The sequence below is a fragment of the Musa acuminata genome, chromosome BXJ1-1, assembly GCF_036884655.1.
Source record: "Musa acuminata AAA Group cultivar baxijiao chromosome BXJ1-1, Cavendish_Baxijiao_AAA, whole genome shotgun sequence".
Classification (NCBI taxonomy): domain Eukaryota; kingdom Viridiplantae; phylum Streptophyta; class Magnoliopsida; order Zingiberales; family Musaceae; genus Musa; species Musa acuminata.
The window spans coordinates 1,959,557-1,976,262 of record NC_088327.1 but is presented as its reverse complement, the minus strand read 5'-3'; the positions used below and the strand labels follow the sequence as shown (position 1 = coordinate 1,976,262).

The 16,706-nt window shown below is 41.7% G+C and overlaps 1 long non-coding RNA gene across 1 annotated transcript; it reads right to left on the bottom strand.

Moving 5' to 3' along the window:
- Positions 1-1,565: 1,565 nt before the first annotated feature.
- Positions 1,566-16,545, bottom strand: LOC108952572 (uncharacterized). The gene is made up of 5 exons (XR_010480951.1): positions 16,406-16,545; positions 16,050-16,279; positions 8,170-8,271; positions 5,910-6,525; positions 1,566-3,515 (listed from the first exon to the last, which is right to left on the bottom strand). It is a non-coding gene; the product is annotated as an uncharacterized LOC108952572 (long non-coding RNA).
- Positions 16,546-16,706: the final 161 nt, after the last annotated feature.

The following is a 16,706-nucleotide window of genomic DNA, read 5'->3' as shown; positions in this document are numbered from 1 at the left end:
TGCAGAGTACCGCCCAGTATGGGCAGTATGTTCTGGTCCAACAAAGGATCGGTATAGACGGTACATACCGGTTTGTTGGTACGCTCCACCATATCATGTGTCGGTACAGTTTGGTAAATACCATACCGATGACCGATTGGTACATCGGTACGGACCGATAAGATAAACCATGCTTGGCATGAAGGTGTAGCCTAGAAAGCAGACATCAAACTCATGCAACTTAGATTAGTACAATAATCAATATCAAAACTACAACACTAACTCACAAACAATGGAATCTAACCTGTTTGAAGAAGGTGTCTAAGATCTAGACTACAATCATGTTTAAAATATAGGTGGTGAGGTGTATCATCACAAGCCTGACACGTGCATGTGGAACTAAGTAGTACTTAACAAAGGAGAAATGAACATAACCTGTTCGAAGAAGAGGCTACAAGATCCAAATTGCAAGCTTCATGTACCATATTGGCTAGTTAAATTCCACTAGCCTCACATCTGCTTCATGAAACTGGGTCTTTAAGTTGGCGAAGTTCCAAGCTCTTTCACATCTTCACATCCTTCTTTTCCGTAGTCTTCAATTAATAATTTATTCCAAAGGCCTTCCAAGAACATACTGATATGTATAGCTGGTCCTCCTACAACACCAATCGGTGTTACCATGTTTGTACCATCAGCAAGCCATCTATAGATCACCCTCTCATGCTAAAAGTAGAGGAAGAGCTGCAGAAGATCAAGTCTGAAGGTTTGTACAAGTGCATCGAGGAGCTTCTTGGCTTGCATAGCAGTAAATACTCCAACATAGAACAAAATAAATGGGTGTAAGTGGACTTGGATGGGTCTGTCAAGCTGTAGGACTTGCTCGGCTCCATGATAAATTGCATGGTGACAATAAAGGAGAAGACCAGAGATCTTCAAATAGCCCTTAGAAGACCAGGGGCAACAGTTGCCTAGAGCAAGATGCATGCTCACATTGCTAAAAAATATTGAAGTAGATGGATGACACATCTTATGTTGACACATGACATGGGCAATGATCAATGAACATTGGTGATCAGGACTTCAAGTGATGCAAAAGTGAACATCAATATTCTTCTTCTATCCATCTTTATCTTCTAGTCCACATGCCAAGGACAAAATGCATAGCTACCTGATGGTCTCTTATTGGCATTGCAAAAAGATAAAAAGAAAAAGCTTGTGAGCGAAAGCAGAAGAACATTGAAGGTAATGATGGGAGGATACATAAGGCACAATATCAGTTGCAGACATTACAAAACAGCATTGAGGTTAATGAAACAGGATTGAAATGCTTGTTTAGAACACTAATCCAAAATAGTCTCTATTCACAATATCCTACTGTTATAATAATCGGATCAGCTTTTCTGCAACGTGTGTCATTAGCAACTGTAGTTAGTATACATGATTGCCAGTGTCTTGTCCTTAGTATACAGGATTGTTCATGGATTTATTCTTGACCTTTAAAATGTGACCTAACAAGCAGACAAATGACAACAGTGCATCTTACATTATTACAATCCACATCATGGCTAGAAAGCAAAACCATAGACTTAAGAATCCAATGTGTTTAAAGTGTTAAAACTCAAATGAAAAACATGTATATAATAAAGATTATGAGGTGTTCCATCACAAGCCACCATATGCATGTGGAGATGGAATAACTTTAAAAAGGAGAAATAAGTCAGACCTGTTTAGAGAAGTGGATACAAGGTCTAAAAGCAGTGAGAAATCAAGGGTCATTCAAAGATAGCCATCCTGTTTGCTCTACTAGTCCACAGCTGATGGTACTTGCTGAAGCCTTTTGGAGATCTCATTGTACAGCAAGGAACTTCTTTTGCTAGCATAGCAGCAATCAGATCTTCTTGAAGCCACAACAAAAGAAATCAGTGGAAGTGGAGTTGGATGTCTGTCAGGCTGTTGGACTTGCTTGGCACCATGACAGAGAGCATGATAAAGGAGCAGATAAGAGACCCCAAAATGACCATTAGAAGATGAGGTGAAATAGCTGCTCAAAGCACGAAGGTGCATGCTTACATTCATTATGACAAGAAGGCAGAGAATGACCAGAACCAACGGCTGATAATAATTATGAATACACAATTTTCAAGACTGATGCAAGAGAAGGTTCATGACTCAAAAACAGGAAGAAAAAAATTGACAGAAACCTTTTTTTTCTAGATTGCCCACAAAAGGGTGCATGATCAGGTGAACTCATGTTAAATCACAGGCAGGCTTACGACATTTCATACATTTTAAATAAAAGCATACTCAAAAGCCTGTCTGACATCCCGAGATGTATGATTCATAAAAGCAGCAACCGACTGGCTTAGATATATCATTACAAGATCCATCATGAAAAGCAGTGACACACATGTACAGGTTTGATTAGCCGACTCTTATCGTCATTATTACTCTTCAGTGTACGTGTTATCTGACTATGTTGGAGAGACAGGCCAGCATATAACACTCATAATAATTATAAAATTGCTAAATTATTTGAGCCTAACAATTATAAGATTGCTAATGACGTACTTTGCAAACTACATGTGGTATTTGCTGCTATCTATTGTTTTTTCCACTCTTTTTTATATTTCCTGTCTGGTTGCTGGTTATTGCATTATTTGTCAATGTGCCAAGTGACCAGTATAGAATATTTAATAATGGATTTAGTACTGACCTTATCTTCAAGGTGTAAGCAAACAAGCAGACAGATGACTCACGCATCTCAGGGTAGTCCAATACCCAAAGTTTATCATTACAAAACTAACGTAGTTTGGAATGAGCTACAGATTCAAACACCACGCACAGTTTATCACAAGCAAACACATGCATGTTGAGCTGGAAACAGTTAAAAAAAAGAGAAATATGTCAGACCTGTCTGGACAAGAGGATAGCAGATCCAAATGCCAAGCTTCACATATCATGTTGACCTGAGCTGGGGAGATTCTATTTGCCTCCATCTGCTGTATGAAATTGGGTCTATAAGTAGATAGAGTTCAAGAATCAGTCACATCTTCCCATCCAGTTTGTGCGACTCTGCTGATAATACATACTGAAGGCCATCCAAGATCACATTGTAAAGATGGTTGATTCTCCGGCGACACCGATCCAGCCTTTCCATGCCCGATCCACCAGCATGCCTTCTAGAGATCATCCCTACATGCTCAGAGTGGCAGAAGAACTGCAGAAAGTCAAGTCTTCTGTAGTTCAATCCTCTTCAACTGCCCATGTGATATGTGAGGGATTGAGAGGAATTCAAGGTCTGTACAGGTGCATTGAAGAGCTTCTTTGCTTGCCGAGCAGCAACCAGATCTTCTCGAATCCACAACAAAGGAAATGGGTGGAAGTGGAGTTGGATGTATCTGTCAGGCTGTTGGACTTGCTTGGCACCTTGAGAGATAGCACAAACTCTATAAAGGAGCAGATTAGAGACCTTGAAACGACTCTCAGAAGACAAGGAGAAACAGTTGCCCACAGCAAGATGCAAGCTCATATTCGTCCTGAAAAGAAGGCAGAGAAAGATGTTAAGAATTGCTTCAGATTCCTGAAGCAGATGGATGACAAATATGCCTTATGTTTTACGGATGATAAGGAATCTGATTCATGGATGCTGGTCAGAACTCTGAAGGAAGCAAGAGAAATCACCATCTCTCTTCTTCAGTCCATATTTAACTTCTTGTCCATGCCAAGGCCGAAAACCAAAACTAGCAGATGGTCTCTTATGTCAAAGACATTGCACAAGAGGAAAGTGGCCTGCGAGGGTGAGCATGAGGATATTGAAGCTAATGATGGGAGGGTACAGAAGGCAAAGGCACGAGATCAGTTGCAAACGGTACAGAACAGCTTTGATGGTATTGAAGCAGGACTAGAATGCTTGTTTAGAAGCCTAGTCCGAAATAGAGTCTCTCTCCTTAACATCATAAGCTTGTAATGAATTCATCAGCCTTCTCGCCATATGCCCTCATTAGCATCCACATTTTAAAGGAATTGCTAATGCATTCATATTGTATCATTTTTGTGAAATAGTTATAACACTACACTGTTTTCTAAAGCATGGTCCACAATAATTTTGCTTTCTATTCTTATCAGAGTTTCCTTTACTTTGTTTAATTATTTTACAAGCCAGTAAAGCTAGTGCATAGATCAGAAAACTGTCGATAGTTTAACAGTTTCATTAGTAGGGAAAAAAAAAAACAAACATATGGGAAGCTTGGTAAGAATCTCTCTGCGCATATGAGCCTATTGTAAAATCTTTTTCAATGTGACACCTGTCGTAATTTGTAAAATTATCTAAATTCCACAAGTTTGGCATTCACAAAGGTGGGTAATATTGTAAACTGAAAATGAAATTTAGTACTCATTACATTCTCATAATGTATTCGAAGCAAAAACACATGGTTAAATAAACCATTTTTTTCACAATTCTTTTCAGTATCAATTAGAAAGAATGATTTCCAATTATGAATAAATATTAATCTGTTTAGATAATTAATGTGAAAAATCTTCAAAGCTAAATCCAAAACCATTGACAAATTTTATATTAAAAAAGTATTCTACAAACATTGATCAACATACTATTCAGACAATCATTGTCACATTGCAATATGGCTGAATGCATGAGGCTCTTGTTTACATGGTGTGTGGAACTGATAGATGTACGCAGTCTTATTCCTACAAGTAGCAAGATTATTTCACCTTATTCCTATAAGCTGCACATGAATCTCTTGTTAATGGGGATCCCAAGCGAATCAATGTACATAGCCTATTTCCTACAAACAGCAAGGCTATTTTGCCTTTATTTTATAAGTAATAAGAATATTTTCATGACTCAAATCCTCATAACTCAGACTACGTAGGAGTAATCTTAATGTTGTACCAAAGCTCACCCTAATTTTAACACAGTAAATAATTTATACAGATATTCATTGTATTAAATCTTGTCATCAAAAACTAGATTATTCTCCTTTCATTGCACTAAAATAAACATGGTCACCTTTGGAAGAATGTGATCAGAACTGCATAACGTGAATTAGTTAATCTAGAAAGGAATTACCAAAAAATGTTGTTTCCCAAATGTAACCCATACAAGAATACATCTTGTTTTCTTACTTCTCATTTGTTAAACAATGTGATAACACAGCCACCATCATAAGCTTGTTTCATCCAGTTGTTGATTATTGAGTACAACAATATTTCATGCAAAAGGGTGGATAATCATTCAAACTCATGTTAGATCACAGGTGGACTTATGGCATTTTATACATTTTAAATAAAAGCATACCTAAAAGCCTGTCTCAGATCCCAAGATGTATGATTTCTATAAGCAGAAACTAACTTGCTTATATATGTCATTCATTACAAGATCCATCATGAAAGGCAATGATGCACACGTACAGGTTTAGCTTAGCTGACTATCATTGTCATTATAACTCATTTTCAGTGTACCTGTTGCCAGATTGTGTTGGAGAGACAAGCCAGCATATAACACTCATGTAATAATTATAACACTGCTAAATCGAATCAGCCTAATAATAATTCTAACTCCATTTGATATCTCCTGTTATCTATTGTTTTTTGTACCCATGTATTGTGTTCCTGTCTGGTTGCTGGCTATTGCATTACTTGCCAATGTGTATAGCGACCAATATAGAATATTTAATAATGGATCTTATCTTCAAGTTGTGAGCTAACAAGCAGACATGACACTCGTGCATCTCAGGGTAGTTCAATACCTTTACCCAAAGTTCATCATTACAAAACTAACGTAGTTTGGAAATGAGCTATAGATCAAAACTACAAGCATGTGTATAATAAAGATTATGAGGTGTTCTATCACAAACAAACACATGCATGTGGAGCTGGGAAAACAGTTAAAGAAAAAGAGAAAGTCAGACCTGTTTGGACAAGAGGATACCGGATCCAAATACCAAGCTTCACATATCATGTTCAGCTGAGCTGGTAAGATTCTATTTGCCTCCATCTGCAATATGCAATTGGGTCTATAAGTAGGGAGAGTTCAAGGGTCAGTCACATCTTCCCATCCTGTTTGCAACAGTCAGAAGCCGAAGGCTTTCCAAGATTGCATTGTAAACATGGTTGACACTCCTACGAAAACAATCCAGCCTTTCCATGCCCGATCCACCAGCATGCCTTCTGGAGACCATCCCTTCATGCTCAAAGTGGAAGAAGAGTTGAAGAAAGTCAAGTCTTCTGTAGTTCAATCCTCTTCAACGGCCCATATGATATCCGAGGGATTGAGAGGGATCCAAGGTCTGTACAGGTGCATTGAAGAGCTTCTTTGCTTGCCTAGCAGCAACCAGATCTTTGTGAATCCACAACAAAACAAATGGGTGGAAGTGGAGTTGGAAATGTCTGTCAGGCTGTTGGACTTGCTTGGCAAATTGAGAGATAACATGATCTTGATAAAGGAGCAGATTTGAGACCTCGAAATGACCCTTAGAAGACGAGGAGAAGTAGTTGCCCAAAGCAAGATGCAAGCTTATCTTCATCCTGACAAGAAGGCAGAGAAAGATGTCAAGAATTGCTTCAGATTCCTGAAGCAGATGGATGACAAATATGCCTTATGTTGTACTGATGATAAGGAATCTAATTCATGGACAGTGGTCAGAACTTTGAAAGCAGCAAGAGAAATCACCGTCTCTCTTCTTCAGTCCATTCTTCAGTTTTTGTGCATGCCAAGGCCAAAAACCAAAACTAGCAGATGGTCTCTTATCTCAAAGGCATTGCACAAAAGGAAAGTGGCCTGTGAGGGGGAGCACGAGGATATTGAAGCTAATGATGATGGGAGGGTACAGAAGGCACGAGATCAGTTGCAAATATTACAGAACAGCATTGATGAAATTGAAGCAGGACTAGAATGCTTGTTTAGAAGCCTAGTCCAAAATAGAGTCTCTCTCCTTAACATCCTAAGCTTGTAATAAACTCATCAGCCTTCTTGCCCATACGCCCTCATTAGCATCTGCATTTTAAAGGGACTGCTAATGCGTGTATGTTGTCTCATTTTTGTCACACTATACTGTTCACCGTAAAGTGGTCCACAATGATTTTGCATTCTATTTTTAGCAATGTTGCTTTTTTTAAAAATTATTTTAGAAAATGAAAAAGCTAATGCATTGATTAGAAAACAGTAGATTGTTTAAATATTTCATCAATAATGTCAGATAAAAGATAACAGATGAGAAGCCTGGTAACAATCTCTTTGAACATGGTGCTCCTTGGTATATGAACCTATTGCAAAATCATTTTCAATGTGACACCTCTTATAATTTGTAAAATTGTTTAAATTCCATACAATGTGGCTTTCATGAATGTGATTAATATAATAAATTGAATTTGGAATTCAGTAGTTATTATATTTTCATGTCCTCAAAGCAGATAAACATGGTTAAATAAAATCCTTCTTCATATTAGTTTTTCAATACTGATAAAAAAGATCAATTTTCAATTACAAGTACTCCTATTAATCCATTTAATATGATTGATGTAAAAATGCCTTCAAAAGTAAATTCAAATCCTTTGACAAATGTCTTGCTAAAAAAGATGTATTTCCGAAGAACCTCATCATGTAGATTTTGCTACCATATGCACACCAAACACACAGATATATATATTCACATATGTAATTTTTCTTCTTCTGATTCCTTGTCTGATTGTTGCTTATCGATATATTCACCAGTGTGACTTGCAGTTAGCATACACAATTGATCATGGATTTATTCATAAACCTTATGGTCAAGGTGTGACCTAAAAAGCAGACATATGACACCCATGTATGTTAGATTAGTAAAATGATCCAACAAGGCTAGGAAACTAGCTCACAGACTTCAGAATCCAATCTGTTTAAAGTAAGATTTAAAAATTCAAAAAACAAACATGTATATAATAAAGACTATGTTCAAGGTTTGACCTAAAAAGCAGACATATAACACCCATGTATGTTAGATTAGTACAATGATCAACAAGGCTAGGAAACCAGCTCACAGACTTCAGAATCCAAATCTGTTTAAAGGACGTGTTAAAGATTCAAAAAACAAACATGTATATAATAAAGATTGAGGTGTTCTGTCACAATCTAACACATGCATGTGGAGCTGGAATATAGTAAAAAAGAACAGAGATATAAGTCAGACTTGCCTAGCAAAAAGGATACCAAATCCAAATACCAAGTTTCACATATCAGGTTGAGCTGAGCTGGTAAGATTCCATTTGCCTCCCATCTGCTCCAAGTAATTGAGTCTACAAGTAGGATGAGTTCAAGGGTCAGTCACATCTTCCCATCCTATTTGTTCAGCTGATAATAAATGGCAAAGGTTTTCCAAGATCACATCGTAAATATGGTTGATTCCCCTGCGGCATCAGTTCAGCTTTTCCATGTCCCGATCCACTAGCATGCCTCTGAGAGATCATCCCCTCATGCTCAGAGTGGAAGAGGAGCTGCAGCCGGTCAAGTCTTCTGTAGTTAAATCTTATTCAGCAACCTATATGATATGGAAGGGATTGAGAGGGCTCCAAGGTCTGTACAGGTGCATCAAGGAGCTTCTTTGCTTGCCTAGCAGCAACCAGATCTTCTTGAATCCAAAACAAAAGAAAATGGTGGAAGTGGAGTTGGATGTGTCCATCAGGCTGTTGGACTTGCTTAGCACCATGAGAGACAGCATGATCTCAAAAAAGGATCAGATTAAAGGCCTCAAAATGATTTTTAGAAGACAAGGAGAAACAGTTGCCCAGAGCAAGATGCAAGCTTACGTTCATCCTGACAAGGCAGAGAAAGATGTAAAGAATTGCTTCAGATTCCTGAAGCAGATGGATGATAAATACGCCTTATGTTGTATTGATGATAAGGAATCTGATTCATGGATGGTGATAACAACTTTGAAGGAAGCAAGAGATCTCACCATCTCTCTTCTTTAATCAATCTTTAACTCTTGTCCGTGCCAAGGCCAAAACCCAAAACTAGCATATGTTCTCTTATCTCAAAGGCATTTCAAAAGAGGAAAGTGGCCTAAGAGGGTGAACATGAGGATATTGAAGCTAATGATGGGAGGGTAAAGAAGGCACAAGAGTGGTTCCAAACATGGTTTGCAGTACCGGTACGTACCGCCCTGTAACGGACAAACTTCTAAACAAGATGTTGGATGTAATGCTTATGTCTGTCCGTTGTCTTTTGGCATGTTCATGCCTTGTACAGCAGATAGAGGGGCGGCGAAGGCTAAATAGTCCCATGTTAGTTGGGTTGGTGGCCTTTTTAGGCTTGTAAATAAAGGTTGTGTCAAGTGGACACGAGCGAGAGCTTTTCGGTCTGTAATGGACCATTTTACCCTTTGTTGTGCAACTATTCAGAGCTTGTAAAGTCTGTTTGTAATTTGCATTGTCTATGAAGTGTTTTTCGGACATGTTTGCTTGTGGATCCCGATTGAGGCGTTCTTTTTAACCCGTTCTCTCTTTTGTTGGTCCTAAGGGACAATGGGAGGCTTCGGGGAGGCTGACCTTTGCGGACGGACGCGCGAGGGTGCCGCACGCCTTAGGCAAAACCAGCTAAGGTCGTGACATTATGGTATCAGAGCGGGACAAGCACTTATAGAAACACTTGACATGCAAACGTGGGGGACCTAGCGGGGCTGCGTTGAGGGCAGTCAGCACACGCGCGACCGTTTGAGGGAAAACGGGCATGGAGATGTAGGGAAAAGAGTCGCTCAAAGGAGCGAGCATCCGAGATTGGCATTCAGAGGAATGGCCAACCCTTCGCGCAAGAGGCACCACGAGAACAGACAAGCTTGGTTGAATTTGGAGCGCACAAAGGTTGGGATGGTTGAGTTTGAGCTACGACTCAACGTTGACAACTATACTTGATGGTGCTCTAGGCAAGCGAGGAGCTTGGCAAGAATGAGACCATCCAAGGTGGAATGAGTTGCTCAACGACCAAAAGAGTTATGCAAAGCTCACAGAGGTGAGGGGAATTGCTAACTCGAAGAATTTGGTACTCATGCATGGGCTTGTATGCGGACGATGGAATGTTCGTGGCCATCCCAAGGCGACCGAGACTCGGCACCATGGAGCATTGAAACTTTCTCTTCGGCATACGAAGGATACGTCCGGAGGAGGCTGAAGTGTGCAACGAGTTCAGCATGTTGCTAGACCTTGAGGGGTGCAGCGGTGGTTGTATTGACGTGGAGGCGCAATCTAGCAAGTGCGTCTGCAGGAGGCAGAACAATGCACAGTTTGTTCAGCAGATCGGAGTAGTCCAAGGGGATGGTGGTCTCCGAAACGAAGAGAGATGTTGCTCCAACGGGACGGTTACCAGGAGGGATAAGTCTCGGCACTCCAGAGGGAGAATCATGTGAGACAGACTTCACATGTTGAGGAGGAGTACCTCACAAATAACAACTCCACGAAGCTCAATGGACCGAGCAAGCAGCGAGGAGTTGCCGCATGATCTCGCTCGAGAGAATGCATTGGTGGATGCATTGCGAGATCAAGTGGGGGAGCGACCTGAAACAACTTTAATGAAGGCACACTTAGAGCTGATATGGAGATCGGACTCAAGGGAGGGTTGACCCGTGGAATGGTGGGCGCGAGGGCCACCATCGACTCAATGCAAAAAAGAGGAGCGGAGCAACTCGGGTGTAACTTGGCGAAGTACCCAAGCCGCCTGAATGGAGCCAGCAGAGAAGTTGGAACATGGAGCAGAAGCACAGTGCTTTCCTTAGACAGAGGTCAAAGACATGAACTCTTGCAGAGGCAAGGGTAGGATCATGTTGTTCCATGGGTCCTTCATTCTGACGGAGCGGACTCATCTTGCATGGTGCCAAAGACGAAGGGAGCTTCTGGGCACATGCACCTTATCTCGGAGGAGCATTTGATGGAGGAACTAAGGCGGCTCAATTTGCGGAGGCGAAGTTGGGTTCAGGAGGCCTTAGCACGGGGCAAGAGGACGCAGAGGCGGCTACTCTTGAAGAATATGCCACAGTGTTTCCATTCAAGTTGCCATGAAGGAAGCAGTGCGCAGCGGAGATTGTGCTGGTAGGGGCAGAGGCCCATCCAGACAATGGTGCACAAACTATAGTGAAGTCGGTGGACTTCGGGAGCTACTAGGCGACGGACTGTCCTAGAGCGGTGCTTCATCTAGGTGTGACCCAAGAGTGGGTGGATGAAGGTCGATTGCCAAAGGAGCGAACAAATTCGAAAGTGGAGGAGACCCTGCGATGTATTGGCAGAGGCCACACATGGAGGGTTCACAATTCAAGTTTATTCCACAAGGATCAGAATGCAATGGAGATGTCACCAGGAGGCGACATGGTGCAGCGGATCGTGGTGGAACAGTTTGTGGCAATGCGACGCACACGACATTGTCCCGTGAGGGATGAGATCATATGGAGGTATGATCGGGAGTTACTGGAAGCTCCACTTCGATGAACAACACGACGGCAAGAAGGGCTATGGATTCAAGGAGTGAAGGCCATGGTACCGCAGAGGCGGGTCTTCCGGGCGTGCATCGAATTTTGCATCGGATGAAAACCTTGGTCATCAGCATATGGGGGCTTAGTTCCACCAAGGGAAAAGTTCGAATGCAAGTACCAGTGAGTTCCATGGGAGGGACTTGATCATGCAGAGGTATGATCGAAGCAACTGGAGAGTTGGATTGCTCCAAAGCTCATATTCGCTTAAGGGAGCCCGACAAGTCAGAGGACAAGGTCGAGTAAGCGAACGTTGCTACCAAGGAAGCTAAGGAGAACAGAATCGGTGCAAACTCTACAACGTGATGGCAGAGGCCATGCATGGGAGTTGCAGTCTGTCTTTCCATCGACCAAACGGACTGCTTGGAGAACACAGAGGTGTTGAAGCAGGGGGTCGAAAGGGGCGAGGAAGCGACGATGAGTCCAAAGGGACTTAGCTACCCAAAATCAAGCATCAGTTAGAATGGAGGTGGACTCAGAGGAGTGCCACGGAGACATCTCTACTGATTGTGAAGAAAAGGGATACAGAGGCGAGGCGACGGATAGTAGGGCCATGGGCATGGCAGCGCCATGGTACCGCAGAGGCGGGACTTCCGTGCAAGTCATTGATCCCTTGCTCTCATGGAGGGAGAACGCTTGGTCGTGAAAGGGGCAGAGGAGGTGGAGCATGCAGAGGCAATCTCCAAGTACCGAGACAAGGCTGAAGGGCAGAGGCCAAGAAACTTCGTAAGACCGGTGTCAACAAGTTTCTCATCAAGATAGCCGTAAGTGAAGGACTTCGGGTCATGCAAGAGTGCACGACCAAGGAACGAAGCAGGCAGTACGCGGTGCTGTACCTTTGCTACTCAGTGGAGTAGGCGGCAGGGTTGATGGAGAAGACGGTACAATCCCAGAGGCGACCTCATCTATCAGAGAATTACTCCAAGTTGGGGTGAAAACTTCTTGCATTCCAGAAGTTCAATGGCATTGAGAAGGTGAATCACAGTAGCTAACTCAACGCAAGGAGTGCAAACACTTCAAGTGCTTCAGAAGTGTGAGCAAAGAGCAGGCGAAGGCCAGTAACCAGCTCGATGCATGAAGTACAACCTCGAGGAGGCGGGCGAAGTCAAGTAACTTTTGCCTTCTCAACTCTTAAGAGAATGGGCGAAACTGAGTACCCCAATTCTCTTATCTATCCAGCAGAGGAGCGCTGCACAAGTTCAAAGACCCTTCGAAGATAATGGAAGACAATAGTTGTCAAATCCTCACCAACGGTGATCAATGCTACTGAGAGTAGATTGTCCGCCTCATTTCCCTACGAAATGCCAATCGAAAGCGGAAGTGATGCGAACCTACTTGGATGTGACAACTAACTGAAAGAAGAGTCAATGAGCAGATTTTGTGGAGGAAGGACCCAAAACTTCAGAAGTTTGCGAGGCGATGCTCGTTAAAGCTCCAACAAGCATCCACCAGTTCAAGCAGCATGTGGAAATTTTGAGAGACTGGCGCAGTAAGGATGGTCTTTTCCTTCATTTGGTGGATCCGTAGGAATCAACAAGGATCAACACAACTTAGCCAACCCCCCACACCAGAGTCAGAGTCATTGGTGAGTTGAAGCAGCATGGCGGATCAAAGGTTCGACTACTCAGATACAGCAGCGGAGAGCAGCTGGGAGCTAGGAGGCGCATTGCAGCTGGAGCGGAAGATTGAAGACTCAGCAAAGGCGAAGAGTTGCAGTGTTCACAAAGGCTTCGACGAGGACGTCGAAGGGATAAGTGGGGGAGAATGTAACGGACAAACTTCTAAACAAGATGTTGGATGTAATGCTTATGTCTGTCCGTTGTCTTTTGGCATGTTCATGCCTTGTACAGCAGATAGAGGGGCGGCCGAAGGCTAAATAGTCCCATGTTAGTTGGGTTGGTGGCCTTTTTAGGCTTGTAAATAAAGGTTGTGTCAAGTGGACACGAGCGAGAGCTTTTCGGTCTGTAATGGACCATTTTACCCTTTGTTGTGCAACTATTCAGAGCTTGTAAAGTCTGTTTGTAATTTGCATTGTCTATGAAGTGTTTTTCGGACATGTTTGCTTGTGGATCCCGATTGAGGCGTTCTTTTTAACCCGTTCTCTCTTTTGTTGGTCCTAAGGGACAATGGGAGGCTTCGGGGAGGCTGACCTTTGCGGACGGACGCGCGAGGGTGCCGCACGCCTTAGGCAAAACCAGCTAAGGTCGTGACAGCCCGGTCCGACAGACTTTCGGTACGCGGACCATATGTTACCGTTCCGACACTGTAGCAGTACTGTAGAACTGTAGAACTGCTACAGTGCTCGGCACGCCTGAATATACCGCTCGGTACACCCAGGTGTACCGAGCGGTATACCGTACCATACCAGTATCGAGCCCAGATCGAAACTCCGGTACGGTACGGTATTGCGAACCTTGGTTCCAAACATTACAGAACAACATCAAAGATATTGAAGCAGGACTAGAATTCTTGTTAAGATGACTAGTCCAAAATAGAGTCTCTCTCCTTAACATCTTAAGCTTGTAGTGGATTCATTAGCCTTCTTGCCCTCATTAGCATCCACATTTTAAAGGAATTGCTAATGTGTGCATCTTTGTATCGTTTTTGTGAAATATTTAGAACATACTATATTGTTTACAGCAACATGGTTTACAAGAATTTTGGTTTTTTTATTTTTATCAGTGTTGATAAGAAGAGTCTACTACAAACCATATTCATTGAGCATAGTGTTCTAATACAAAAAGAAATGGCTTCTAACAGTATGAATTTCCACATAATATTTGGAATATCATATAGATTGAATATGGATGTCGGACTCAAATTAATAAAGATTTAAATAAGGGTTAAGGTCCATTTTAGCCTCTATGGTTTTGGCCACGGACCACTTAAGTCCTTATGGTTTACTCGTGTCTAAAATAACCTATATATTTTCATAAACGTAGTATATAAGCCCCTCCCATCAAGTCTGAGTTAACAAATGTTAAGAGTATGCTTACATGACATGTTGACTCATAATAAATAATTAATATAATGACACATTTAATTTAAGTTTAAAAAAGGGTTGAGGTCCATTTTAGCTTATATGATTTTGGCCATGGACCACTTAAGCACTTATAGTTTACTCGTGTTTAAAATAATCCATACATTTTAAAAAACGTAGCATATAGGCCTCTCTCGTCAAGTTTGAGTTAACAGACGTTAGAGTTTGCTTACGTAACATGCTGACTCATAATAAACCATTAATAAAATGACACGTTTAGTTTAAGTTTTAAAAAAAGTTAAGGTCTATCTTGTCGAAGAAGAGGAAGTGGCGGAGGTCGTAGTGGTGGATAAAGGCGGAGAGGCAGAGGTAGGAGAGGTCGGAGGCGGAGGTGACGGAGAGCTGGACCAATATGTTGTAGGCACGACGGGTGGGGGCGTAGGAGAGGACGAAGTGGGAGGCGGTGAGGACGAAGACGCCCAAGAGGAGGAAGAGGGGCTAGGAGACCACTACGTGCCTAGTGTCGGACTGGTCGACTCACATCCACTTGAGGCAGGACTATAAGCTCCTAAGCTCGTTGTCAGCGTGGGAGAGGCTGCATGCGTACAATGCCCTACTAGGTAGCAATGACTTGGTGCTGCTGCTAGTGGTCATTTCCACGACGATGCCTCCTCTCGCCACTGATGGTGATCTCAGTTTTTAAACTCAAATTACATATATCATTATATTAATGATTTATTGTGAGTTAGTATGCTACGTAAGCAGATTCTAATGTTTGTTCACTTAGACTTGACGGGAGGGGCTTATATGCTGCGTTTTTTAAAATATATGGGTTAATTTAAACACGAATAAACCATAAGGGCTTAAGTGGTCCATGACCAAAATTACAAGAGCTAAAATGAACTTTAATACTTTTTTAAATTGAAATCACATGTGTCATTATATTAATAGTTTATTGTGAGTCATCATGCCACGTAAGTATACTCTAACGTCTGTTAACTCAAACTTGATGGGAAGGACTTATATGCTACGTTTTTTAAAATGTAGGGTTATTTTAGATAAAAGTAAATCATAGGGGCTTAAGTGGTCCATGGCTAAAACCACAGGGGCTAAAATGGACCTTAACTCTTTAAATAAATATTTTTATTTTGTTTAGTTAAATTAATATAGAAATATCAAAAATTAAATCTTAATCAATCTATAAATGTTTGTTAATATATTTTTCAGTTGATGTTTGTTAGTGTTATTAGGGGTTCTCATTCACGGAACATCTTAGAATTCAACCCAGTAAATAATTTAAAGAGAATGGTTTCTCTCTAGAGAGAAAGAGTGATTCATGTCACTGATTTGTGTAGTAACTGCCAATGTAGCAATACATAAACTTACAAAAGAATACCTTACAATTTCATGTTTCTACGAGTTCCTCCAATAGCTTTATAAAAAAATAGACCAATCTTGTTCGAAAGCTCCAAAGTAAATATACTCAACTGGAACCATAATGCCAAACTACTTAACAGAAATCAGTCAATCTCGGATAATATTGAAACTGTAGCTTCTTAAAGAACATCTTCCTCACTTACCTCTGACAAAATCTCTCATTCGTTTCTTCATGACTTGAGATTTGACCACAACTGTGGTTTGAACAACTCTGATAGCAATTCAGAATTACCTACTTCAATTTTATAGGACTTGAATTATCTACTTCAATTTTATATGGTTCTTGAATTACCTTCTAACAATACCCCTCAATATACCTCAATGATGAGAGATCCCATTGACGTTGTTTTCCGGTAGAACTTCGATCTTCAATCTTCGATGAGAAACATAGATTTGTATCAAGATCATTTACTATAAACGAATCACAGACGAATTAGAAGAGCTTCCTTGTCATCATCCAACGTTGACAGATATGTAACAGATGGAGGAGGTTTCTTGCCTGGGGACGGAGAAGCGGAGAGGAGACGGAGCTCCGATGGCGTCGACGTTCGGCACCAGGAGACGGAGGGAAACTGGCGGCAGCGACGGTGGTGGCGGTGGTGCAGGGGAGGGGATCCGAGTTGGGAAGGGAGAGAGCCGAGCCTCGAGGCCATTGGAGATCCTCTCTGCCTTTGCTGTCCCTTATTAGAGGAGCAACTCGTTGTTCGAGTTTGCTCGTTGCTTTCGCTTCTCCGAGTCCTGCATGTAACGGAGCGGAGGCGAGCGTGGAGAGTGGTCTGTGGCAGAGGGAAGCAACTCTT